Genomic DNA, 13,277 nt, shown 5'->3' with positions numbered 1-13,277 from the left:
AAGAACAAAAAAGAAACATGCAAAAAAATTAATTTTTAAATTCAAAGAAGAATTTATAATAAAATCATATTTCAAATTGTAGATTCCCCTAATTAGCAATAAAAAGGAAAAATTTCAAAGGTTAAAATGAAACAGAGATTGAAAAAGATTAAAAGGAGTACAATGAATAATTCAACACAAGTCAACTTTATTACAGTAACTTAAATAATCATTAGGGGCAGGAAAAAATTTCAAAAGAAGGAAGAGGCTAACAATTACTCCTTAACTATTGGTAGACAGAAATTTAACACAATGGAAACATATTAGATCAAATGACTGTCAGAGGAGCAATGTCGAATGGGGGAGACTGAAACTCTGGCTCCCAACAAAACTGATAAGGGTTGGGGCAGATAAGATACAAAATTATTGGCTCAAGTGATTGACAGTGGTGCTTCAATTAGCAAGACCCATTACCTGATTTCTTTTTATACATAAGCCTGACCCATTCTTTATTCCAGAGAGTATCACATATCTATTACAAAAAGACAAGAGCAGTGACCATTCTAAACATTGGTCAGTCATATATTTCTCTATAACATAAAACATCTTCAAGTCTTTTGTCATGAAAAACTTGTAAATATATAAAAACATGTAGTAACAAAAGATCAAAAATAGTATGCTGGGGGCAGAGCCAAGATGATGGAGTAAAAGCAGTGACTTCCTTGAGCTCTCCTGAAAGTGATCCAAATACCTATTAAAAAAATAACTCTAAACAATTTCTAGAGCAACAGAACCCACAAAATGACAGAGCAAAACAAATTTCTAGCCCAACACAACCTGGATGGTTGATGGGAAAAGTCTGTTGTGCTGTGATGGGAGAGGAGTGCAGTTCAGTGTGGGCCATGCAGGTAAGGACAGGGCCCCAGCCAGCCTGGATCACAGGCACCTGTGGCAGTTTCCAAATTTCTTAACCCACAAATGCCAAAGACAACTTAGAAGGTCGGTAGGAAAGGTGGGTCAAACCTAAGTGAGAGAGGAGGTTGGTCTTGGCATAACCATGGGGCAGCAGTGGTGGGAACTGTTTCAAGATCTCTTAGTCTACAGATGGTGGAGGGATCAAGTGGCTGATGGGTGGGAGATTGCAGAGATCTCTTTGATGGCTCTGAGGCAGGATTTTCTTGTTTTGCCTGTGCTTGAATCTGGGTCACAGTTCTGGGTGGCAGTCTTGGGGGAGGACAAGCACTGGTGGGGTGGAGCTTGTGGTGGTGGAGAGAAAATCCTTCTTACAGTTCCAAGGCAGAAAAGAGTGCTTGGGGTCACTCATAAACCAGAGCCCAGGTCAGGAAAGGAGTAAATACCTCGCACCTTATCATACCATCTTGGAAGAACTGAAAATTTACAGGTCCCTAGAAGTATCTCTGAAAACACCTGCACAAAACCCCCAAAGCTTGGGAGAGTATATTCTTCACACTGGAAGCAGACCCTTACCTTAACAAAGAGTTTATAACTCAAGTAATTGGTTGGGATCATGAGCAAACCTCGCAAAAAAAAAATGTCCAACCATAGAATCTTTCTTTGGTGACAAAGAAGATCTAAACATACAACCAGAATAAGACAACAAAGTCAAAACTCGTACGTCCAAAGCCTCCAAGAAAAGTATGGATTGGACTCAGGCCATGGAAGAGATCAAAAAGGATTTTGCAAAGCAAGTAAGAGAGGTAGAGGAAAAATTAGGAAGAGAAATGAGAGTGGTGCAAGAAAACCACGAAAAACATGTCAACAGCTTGTTAAAAGAGACCCCCCAAAATTGATGAAAATAACACCTTAAAAAATAGCCTAACCGAAATGACAAGGGAGGTCCAAAAAGCCAATGAGGAGAGTACCTTAAAAAACAGAATTGGCCAGATGGAAAAAGAGGTCCAAAAGCTCACTTAAGAAAATAATTCCTGGGGCAGCTAGGTGGCACAACGGATAGAGCACTGGCCCTGAAGTCAGGAGGACCTGAGTTCAAATCCAGCCTCAGACCAAACACTTGCCATGTACTAGCTGTGTGACCTTGAGCAAGTCACTTAACCCTTATTGCCTCACTAAAAACAAACAAACAAAAAAATAAGAAAATAATTCCTTAAAAATTAGAATGGAGTAAATGGAAGCTAGTGACTTTATGAGAAGTCAATAAATTATAATACATGAATAGGCAGCAGGATAGTACTAGAGAAAGCAGTGTGAATTCTCACCATAAGGAAGTTCCAGGTAGACATTCAGGGACTTAAATATTCAGTGAGTCTGCCTTAGGGTAGATTCATTAGGTCCTCAGGAAGGGGATGGTGGAATACTGTAGAGAGATATAGGTGAAATGGCATTGGAGCAAATCAAAAAGGTTGAGTACTAGGAAGTCTGATTGAATGATCATACCAAGCAAATACTCTCCTTCTGGGTATATGAAAAAATAGATGTTGTGTTGTGAACCTTTGATAGACTAGGTCTATCTCCAATAGACAAGAAACAAACAAACAAACAAAAACTATGGGGTAGAAAAAATATAGGGCCCTAAATATTTCATTAGAAGTAATATAATCCAGCCTTTTTATTTTAAAAATGAGAGAAAAGAAGAGCAGAAATATTAAGTGATGTGTCCAAGGTAAACAAGAAAGTTAAGGGCAGGGTCAATACTAAAACCAAGGATTTCTGACTTCCACTTCAAAATTCTATTCTCCTAAATCACATCAAACTAGATAGTGCAATACACATACTCAATAAACAAATGAATGAATATATGAACAAATTAATGTTATATTCAATTTGTAGGATGGAGTCTTATGTATCTTTGAACAGGAGACCATGCCTTTGGTATCATTCTACACAGGCAATCATACTTCCAATCTCTAACTTTACTAAAGGCCTACATCAAAAAAATTTCAAATGATCTGATACATAGGGTACAGGCTAGATGATATGCAGTTATCCCTTCCATATTATTTCTTTCCCCATCAGGGTTTTGATATATCAGAGGTTGACATGAGAAATCAAATGGGATTTTTTGAGGAGTTTTGTAGAAGCTGTAGATGACATGCAAAGTCCCTTGGGCAACACATGAAAAGTTTATACATACAGGAATGCATAACATATATATATAGTATTGTATAATACCAACATATTTTAATACTCTAAATGCCCCATAAAAAGAAAAAAAATCAGACTTCTTCTGTGGTATGAAGGGAGGACCAAAACTTTTTATGTGGATTTTCCAGATGATGGAGGTGCTATGCACCCAACCGTCTCAATGTAGAAGGGATAACTGTATGTTACCCTAATGAAGAGACAATGCATCAGCAAAACCTAATAATTATTGGCCACCATCATATGGTACAGGTAAATGGCATACAGGATAATGTCAGACCTGGAATCAGGAAGACTTATCATTTTTTTTTTCTTTCAGATTTTATTAATTTATTTAGGTTTAGTTTTCACATTCACTTCATCAAGATTTTGAGTTCTAAATTTGCTCCCCATCTCATCCCTCCCCCCAACCCAAGATGGCATACATTCTGAATGCATCGTCACCTGATCTGCCCTCCCTTCTATCTTCTCTCCTTCTCTTAACCCCTTCCCCTTCTGTTTTCCTGTAGGGCAAGATAGATTTCTATACCCCATTGCCTTCATATCTTATTTCCCAGTTGCATGTGAAAAGAATTTTTAATGTTTGTTTTTAAAATTTTGGGTTCAAAATTTTCTCCCTTCTTCCTTCCCCACCTACCTTCATTGAGAAGGCAAGGAACTCGATACAGATTATACATGTGTAGTCATGCAAAACACTTCCACAGTAGTCATGTTGTGAAAAGCTAAGTGTATTTCCTTCATACTATACTGCCCCCCATTTATTCTATTCTCTCTTTTGATCCTGTCCCTCCTTAGAAGTGTTTGTTTCTGGTTATACCCCCCCAATCTGTCCTCTCCTCTATCATCCCCTTGCTCTTTTGTTCCCTCCTCCCCCCCTATTTTCCTGTAGGGTAAGACAGATTTCCATATCCAATTGACTGTGTAGGTTATTCCCTCCTTGATCCAAATCCTATGAGAATAAGAGTCACTCATTCCCTCTCACTTTCCCCTGTTTCCCCTCCACTGTAAAAGCCTTTTCTTGTCTATTTTATGTGAGATAATTTACTCCATTCTACCTCTTCCTTTCTCCTTCTTCCAGTATAATCCTCTCTCACCCCTTAATTTTATTCTCCAAATGCCACCCCTTCATCTTCAACTCACCCTGTGCCCTCTATCTATCTATCTATCTATCTATCTATCTATCTATCTATCTATCTACATACATACATATAATTTATTTACCTTCAACTACCTTAATACTGACAAAGGTCTCATGAGTTACAAATATCATCTTTCCACGCAGGAATATAAACAGTTCAAACTTAATAAGTTTCTTATAATCTCTCTTTCCTATTTACCTCTTCATGCTTCTCTTGAGTCTTGTATTTGAAAGTCAAATTTTCTTTTCAGTTTGGGTCTTTTAATCAAGAATGCTTGAAAGTCCTCTATTCCACTGAATGTCCATTTTCCCCCCAGAGGATTATACTCAGTTTTGCTGGGTAGGTAATTCTTGGTTTTAATCCTATCTCTTTTTCCCTCCAGAATATTATATTCCAAACTCTCTGGTCCCTTAATGTAGAACCTGCTAAATCTTGTGTTATCCTGATTGTCTTTCCACAATATTTGAATTGTTTCTTTCTGGCTTCTTAACAATATTTTCTCCTCATCTGGGAACTCTGGAATTTGGTTACAACATTCCTAGGAGTTTTCTTTTGAGGATCTCTTTCAGGAGGGTATCAGTGGATTCTTTCCATTTCTATTTTTCCCTCTGGTTCTAAAATATCAGGGCAGTTTTCCTTGATAATTTCTTGAAAGATGATGTTTATGCTCTGTTTTTGATCATGGCTTTTGGATAGTCCAATAATTTTTAAATTCTCTCTCCTGGATCTATTTTTCAGGTCAGTTGTTTTTCCAATGAGATATTTCACATTGGTTTCTATTTTTTCATTCTTTTGGTATTGTTTTACAATGTCTCAATTTCTCATAAAGTTACTATCTTCCATTTGCTCCATTCTAATTTTGAAGGAAGTATTTTCTTCAGTGAGCTTTGTACTTCTTTTTCCATTTGGCCAATTTTGCTTTTGAAGACATTCTTCCCCTCATTGCCTTTTTGGACCTCTTTTGCCTTTTGGGTTAGGCTATTTTTTAAGGTATTATTTTCTTCAGTATTTTTTTTAGGTCTCCTTTAGCAAGCTGTTGACTTGTTTCTCATGATTTTCTTGCATCGGTCTCATTTCTCTTCCCAGTTTTTCCTCTACTTCTCTTACTTGCTTCTCAAAATTCTTTTTGAGCTCTTCTGTGGCTTGGGATAGATTCAAATCTTTCTTGGAGGCTTTGGATATAGGAGCTTTGACTTTGTTGTCTTCTTCTGGTTGTATGTTTTGATCTTCTTTGTCACCAAAGAAAGAGTCCATGGTCTGACTTTTTTTGCACAGTTTGCTCAGGATCCCAGCCAATTACTTGAGTTATAAACTCTTTGTTAAGGTAGGGGTCTGCTTCCATTATGGGGAATGTGCTGTTTCAAGCTTTGGGGGTTTTGTGCTGCTGTTTTCAGAGATACTTCTAGGGACCTGTAAGTTTTTAGTTCTTCTATGGTGATATGATCAAAGGTGAGTTGTTTACTCCTTTCCTTGTCTGTGCTCATGCCTATGATTAACCACAAGCACTCTTTTCTGCCTTGGAACTATGAGGAGGATTTCCTGTCCACCACCACTACAAGATCCACCATGCCAGTGCTCCTTCTTGCCCCAGGACTGCCACCCAGAACTGTGACCCGAATCCAAGCACAGACAAAGCAAGGGATTTGTGCCTTAGCACCAGCAAAGAGATCTCTGTAATCCCCCTCTGATCAGCCACTCAATGTCCCCTCCCTTTGTGGCCTGAGAGCTCTGGAAGCAGCTGCCACCAAGTTCCAAATGGACTGAAAAGCTGTGAATAATTTTCCAGACTACAACCTATAATGTTCTTTCTGATCTTGCACCTGCCCCTTCTTGTCCATTTGCTTGAGAAGAATACGCTCAGCTTTTCCCAGGTGTAGATAATCCATTAGTCAAGTAAGTTGCTTAAACCTATAATTTAATGTTCAGTAGATTTAGACACTTTTTTTCCCTCTCATTTATGGAATGGAGTCGAACAGTTTCTAAATTCTTTTGTTTGATGTTTTAAGAATGAAAATGTCCTACTACAGCTAATGGATACTATCATTTTTCTTTTCAATTCTTTAGATGTTTCATTCATTGACCTTGGGAGAAGTTTCCTAAAGAACCTTAAACATAATACTTTTATATATGAAAATAAAAATATTATTGAACTTTGAAAGGCATTATTAACTAATCAAATCTTATCCTTATTAATGTGTCCTTATAATTAAGAATTATAGCTAATGTAGAAATTAGCTGTATACCATCTCAGTGATATTGCCTCTTTTTAGTAGTATAGTAATCCCACTTAGGCAGATTGAGATGATAGATACCTGTATGATTGAAAATTTTCATTTGTCATGGATGCTATTCATTATGTACTTCTGTTGACTTAGCTAAAATTATTTGAGCTTATAAAATTATTTTAAAAATTGAACTTCCTGAATAGCTAAGTGCCCAAGAGTAGAGAGAATGGGGGACAGGGTCTTAACAGGCAGCTTACTGGTGGGCTCATGGAAGACATACTGAAGAAAAATTGTGGTTCTGAATGGAATATCTGAAAATTGAATTAGTGCTAATGGATATTTAGGAATAGTGGGAAGGACTATAGAAAAAGTCCTACATGGAAAGACTTGCATGAACTGATGCTGAGTGAAGTGAGCAGAACCAGGAGAACATTGTACACAGTTACAGCAACAGAGTACAATGACCAACTTTGGTAGCTCAAGTCTTTTCAGCAATGCAATGACCTAAGACAATTCCAAAATACTCATGATGGAAAATGCTATACACATCCAGAGAAAGAACTATGAAGTTTCAATGCAGATTGAAGCATATTATTTTCTTTTGTTTTTTGTTTTTTCTTTCTCATGGTTTTTCCCTTTGGTTCTGATTATTCTTTCACAACATAACTAATGTGGAAATATGTTTTTAAAAAGACCTACAAAAATTATGTTAGGATACTTCAGAATATCCCATTGCTATAAAATACAAAACATATTTTAATTCCATAAGCTTAAAATATAGTCAAACATTTTTTAAGGAAAAATTCATGTGAATGTATGTTCTGGGGTACATTTTAACCAAAATGTAACGTTGTTGTAGTTAAAAGCTAATATGTTCATGAGACTCTTGGAAAATATGAAAAATAAACATGTTTTATGAGAAATGTTTTATTACTATATTTAGAAAAATAACCTAAAGATTATGTTCTTATTTTTTTTTCAAATTTCATTAATTGAGTGTATTTTCTCTTATTTTCAGATCTGATTTCCAAAATTTTGGGTGCCCTTTGGGGTAGAGATTAGGGATTCAGGTGGGAAAATACAAGGAGTGTGAAGAAACAGAAAAAATAAGGAAGAGCTTCATTGATGTGACAGGCAGCTTAGAAAATGGAGATTTTGTTTTAATGCCAAGTGTTCAAACAAGGAAAGTTAGAAGATGCCAATAACATTATCAAAATTGTTATAGGTACCCGAAAAACTTGTGAGGTTCAACACCATCACAAGTGAATATGTATATATAATGCAATGAGCCAAGTGCTATATGAAGATATGGCAGAGAGGTCAATGAATGTCCCAAATTTTGGAAATTATTCATCTTTTCCAAGCTTGACATGCTCAGAGCTTTTGGAAAACAGGTAAAGAGTCCAAACTAATTTGCCCTGCCCAGAAAAGGGCATATTCACCTATCTTGTTATCTCGGCACTAGTTTGGCATATCTCTTGTAATTAGCATTTTTCTCCTGAAAAGAAATGTGACCAATGCTGTATGGAAATAGAATGATCTTTGAACTTCCTTCTATGTCATGCTAATAAAGATAGACTTGAAAATGAGCAGCTTGACATGTTGTGCACGAATGATAAATGATTTGTTAAATATTGTTAGAGCATATCCCATAGGAACTCTTTTAATAGCAAGGAGGCCTACATAAAAGGCTTCATATCCTCATCTGCCTCTGTTTTATTTCCAAATTCAAGAGAAAGTTTTGAAAACCTGAGATTCCATTGCAATTTAATTTCACTTACCCCTACCTAGGAAATGAATTACTGTTTAAGCTTCTGTTGTTAGGAAGCCTCTAGTGGATACTGTTGCACAGTAAGCACACGCCATGTGTATGGTTTGTGAAATTTTAGGTAAGAATATTTTCATCACTCAACACTGCTTATATCTATTTTAATTATTTAATTAACAGCAAATCTGTGGCACTCAAAACCAATAGCAGGTTTACTACTTTGCTTTCAGTGGGTGATTCTCCACATTAACATATATAGGTTTTTAGGGGGAGGGATGCCAGGTAATTATAAACTAATGTTTTGCAAATCAGGAAGACAATGCACTCAACATCACTCTGTACTGCTTTTCAAATGCTACATTTCAGGGGAGTTATGTTAATTTCCATCATTCATAGAAAATAATGATACAAATCAGTTAGAATATGGCATTAACAATTTCTAAGTGTTCAAGGCTATGGAGAACACAATAATGGCCTCATTAACTATGGACTGAGAATTGTTTCCATTTCTCAGCAGCTATGCCATTGCTTTACTCATAATACATAACATTTCACCCTAATTTATAGGTAGTTATAGCCACAGAATATCTTGCCTCTTTTGTTGACATTCCAGAGGCATTCTATGGTAGTGAAGATTAAAAAAAATTCCATTATTGATCAAAGAGAACATTGCCTTATTTTTTGCCACCTGGCAACTGGTAGGTAATTAAATAAGCATTGCCACTCTCTAATTTCTCTTGGTACATATGGGAGCTGGAAGCTTATACAGAGCTTAGACTTTCTTAAGCCTTTGATAAAATGAGAGAGAATATATGTTTCAGGGACAATATTTGTCTTTCAATCTGACATTACAACTGGAAAAGTAATAAATACACAGTTTTCCTCAAAAGTGACATGAAGAGCAAAAATAATGAAGTCATTGTTTTTAGTGTACTTAGGTTTTAGATAATTATTTGGATACAAAGGTCATTCAATTATCCAGGGTATTTGATTAGTTATATCAAAAAGTAACACATGGTAAAATCAATAGAAAATGTATCCATTGTGCATCCCATTCTGTAGGCATTTACCTTGTACACTCACAATATCTTTTTAAAGGTCTGTTGGAGTCTTAAAGAAATATAAACAAATACTAGCTATTTTATTTTATTCATGAGCAAAAATAATCACAATGGTCATGTATATGGTCATACTAAGCCATTTAGTTGGGGATCCAGTCATTACTTCCTCAATAGCTTTTTATTATTATTGTTATTATTTAAAAAAAACAGATCTGCTTTGAAGACTGTTTAGGACTTGGGTTCAAATCTCAACTTTACCACCTAAAATCTGTGTGTCAAGTTACTGAACTTTGTGGGATGTTAATTCCATCATCCCTAAAATGAAGTGGTTAGACTAGATGCCTCTAAAGCCCTTTCATGAGTTAAAACTGATAAAATTATCCAATAAAATCCTAGTAAATATGACATTTGGTATTCATTTGTAGTATTATTTGAAGTTGTTATTCAGTGCTTAGTTCATATATTCTAGGATCATACTTGGATTTAATGCGATTAAGCTGAGAAATATGGAGTAAATATATTGTTATTCAATAATTTAAATTATCAATTCACACATTGTTCTTTGGGGTTCTAATTAAAAATCTTAGAAAAATGAATGCAATTTGCTTCTAATGTTAATGTTAAAATTCATGTTGCAGTGCTGTATTATATGTGAAACTTTTAACTGGGCTCTTCTGATACTCCAAATAATGAACTTCTAGGGACAATATTCAATAAAGATTTATCCTATACCATCTCTGTAGTGTTCAGGGATTCTATTAAAATGAGGATCCAGCTTAATTTGAACAAATAAATCAGAATAAAACATGAATGGATCATATGTCACATATTTCCTAGCAAGAAAAAAAAATCACATTATTTACTGTCATGGTATTCCTAAATTTGAGGAAGTTAACCTTCCTTTTATCATAATCACAACCAGTAATTGCCTTGTTTAATATAATCTTAGCCCTAAGGAAGCAGAGTAGGCATTAAGCATATAATGTAGAATTCTTTTTTTTCTTCAGCCAAATAAAAGGTTTATTAGAATATCTGTCATATTGGGCAGACTTTTAAGAAACCTGAATATCTGTGAGCTATTGGCTAGATTATAAGAATCTGAATAGTGGCTAGATTTTGAGAATCTGAGTACCTTAATGGAGACAAGATAGATTTTATATACAGAAAGACTGTGGGAGAAATGTAAAAGAGACCAAGTAGTGGGGGGAGAGTGGGAGAGGGAGACTGTAAAGCAATAGAATGCCAGGGCCATGGACCATATGGCCAAGGGAGAAGGAAGCATAGCTAGGATTAAGGGTGGGAAGTGACCAGGGGCCATAGGGAGGTAAGACAATGGAGGGCCAGGCTAGGTGAAGGGTAACAGAGATTGGGTGTAGCCACACTGAAAAGCCAGTTGATGAGATTATAGCCTCAGGGAAATGCCAGAGATTTGGCCATGTGGGAAAGTCAGGGGTTTTTCCACTTTGGGGTCTAGGTCCCATCCTCATCATTCCCCCTTCAAACAAATGGGACCCAAATTCTTTTGGGGCAAGGGACAAAGCTCTCAGGTTCTGAAACTGCTTCCTTCCTACAAGGGGCAAAGAGCTGTCCCTGCTTTGAGGGGTCCCAAAGAATAGGTTGACAGGAACAGAGCTATGGACTATAGGTGAATGACCTGTAGTCTAGAAGACACAAATCTGATGGAAAAGACTGCAGTGCCCAGATCCTATATTTAGGGCCCAAATATAAGAGGATAAAATATCCTTAGCTCTGTTTGGATTTAGATAATTCTGTTTTCCAAATTCATGCATGCAAATTCACCTCATAGCCAGACTCAAGAATAGCCAGGTGGGTAACATTCCCTTTTTAAAGGAACATAATGAAGGGGCAACTACATAGCACAGTGAATAGAGCACTGGCTCTGGGGTGAGGAGGACCTGAGTTCAAATCTAGCCTCAGACCAAACAGCTAGTAATAGCTGTGTGATCCTGGGCAAGTCACTTAACCCCAACTGCCTAAAAAAATAAATAAATAAAAACATAATGAGGGAATTGAGCCAGGAGGATCTCATCTTAGACTGAGGTTAGCTAAAATTATCCTCTCAGCTTTTCCCAATGCTGATTTCCCACCACTATCATATTCTCTGAGTAGCTTGTGGCATTTCCCTTAGAAGATAGGTTATTGATTATCAATGGATTATTATGATCCATCAGACAACTCAAAATAAAATCCTATGAGCTTTTACCTCAAACAGCAAGTTTCACTAATCACAGCTTAGGAAAAACTTTTCCAGGATTGGCATCTCAAATTTAAATTTGTCCTGGTGTAAAAAGTCAATAGTAAGAAATTTCTATATACTTGCAAATTCTCAGTAAATCAAAACGCAAACAAGCTTTTTGGCAAGTTCACACATTAAACCAAAAACTGACAATAGCCAAATTGTTTTAGCAGTAACCAAATTATGAAAAGTTGCTTGACATAACTGAGAGAAAAAGTTCACCAATTTGAAACTTGAAATGAACCCATTCTGAATCAAGTGACTTCAATTTTGTTTAACGCATTTCCAAATTACTTTACACAGAGAATCAACATCTCATCATTAACAGTTAAAATTACAAATTTAAAAGAGTGTGCTTACCCAAGTTCAGAGGCCAACTTCTTTACCTTGAGCAGGATGTGCTGAACCTAGGTGATGCTTCCAGGCAAACGTTGCCCTAGGGCCCAAAGCCATTGTTAGTGGGGCCCATGCTGTAGCTGCTGCCCCTCCCACCTCCTTCTTTTCCCCAGGTAGGAGAGGGTGAAATCAAAGGTGAGGGGGAAAGGGTGAAACTCTCTTCTGCTATGAGAGGGGTTAACAGATACCCTCTTGACTCAAGGGAAGGGAGTGACCAAGGTTGTAAGGAGGTGTTTCAAAACTCCTTTATCATCACTTACAAAACCTCCAGAATCTGCCCAAATATTTTTAGCTGTTCTAACTTTTCCCTGTAACCTCCATGAAGGAGGAGTCAGGAGTGTAGAGGGGAGTAAGTAAGCCTCAGGGAACTGAAAAGCAACTGCAGTTTTCCCCAATTACCTAGACAGAATTCAGCATAAGCTTCTGGATACAGTGTCAGTCTTTGTCCTCTATGCTGGGGGAGGTATACTCAGGTCCATGGCCTCACACCGACCCAGTGGACCGAGAGCCTGACAGCATCAGGCTGAATGTGAGACAGCCTTGTAACTGTCTGCCTGAAAAGCACTTCCAAGCCTTCATGCTTGGAGAACAACCCCAACTGCAGAGCAAGAAAGGAGCAGGGGAGGAGGCTTACATACCATCCAGTATTGACTTGAGAAGAACTTGGGGTTAGGCAGTTTCCCAGTACCCTTAAGGAATCTGAACATCTGTGAGCTATTGGTTAGATTATAAGAATATGAGTAGTGGCGAGATTTTAAGAATCTGAGCCATAATGTAGAATTTTTCAGTTTTCTCTCTCTTCACAGTGAGTTCCTTGAGATTCATTACTTTATTTTTTTCTTTTGCTACTTCCTATTGGTAGAAAGCTTTATTGTTGACATATACTTCCAGGTAAAATAGAAAGGCAAAATATCAGGGTCAGTCTAGGCCAGGCTGACAGCAAGGACCAGATTCCAATCAGGTTTCCAGTCAACATCTCTGGATTGACCAAGTACTCTAATAATCCACTAATGGGGCCCACTTGCTGGTCATATAGGGTGATTAGATGGCTGTCAAAGTGCATCAGTAATTTTCTCTCCTCTTCCAGGTAGTGGATCTCCAGGAAGTCTTGGAAACATAGGTCTGTTTGGTGGGAGTCTAAGGCATACAGTTTCAGAAGGCCTGTTTTATACACTTCTCCAGGTTCAGAGCAGCCTCCATGGCTTCCAGGATACTCCTGTATTAATATTGGCCAGGTTTCTGTACAATCTGGAGGAGGATGCAGCCCTCATACTGGTTCTCAAACTATAGAAGGTGCTTAGCTGATGGAAAAAGTGAGACACCCTACTCAGG

Source organism: Vombatus ursinus, unplaced genomic scaffold (assembly GCF_900497805.2).
Source record: "Vombatus ursinus unplaced genomic scaffold, bare-nosed wombat genome assembly UNPS02014791.1, whole genome shotgun sequence".
In the NCBI taxonomy this organism is placed as follows: Eukaryota; Metazoa; Chordata; class Mammalia; order Diprotodontia; family Vombatidae; genus Vombatus; species Vombatus ursinus.
Note: the sequence above shows the minus strand (reverse complement) of the source record.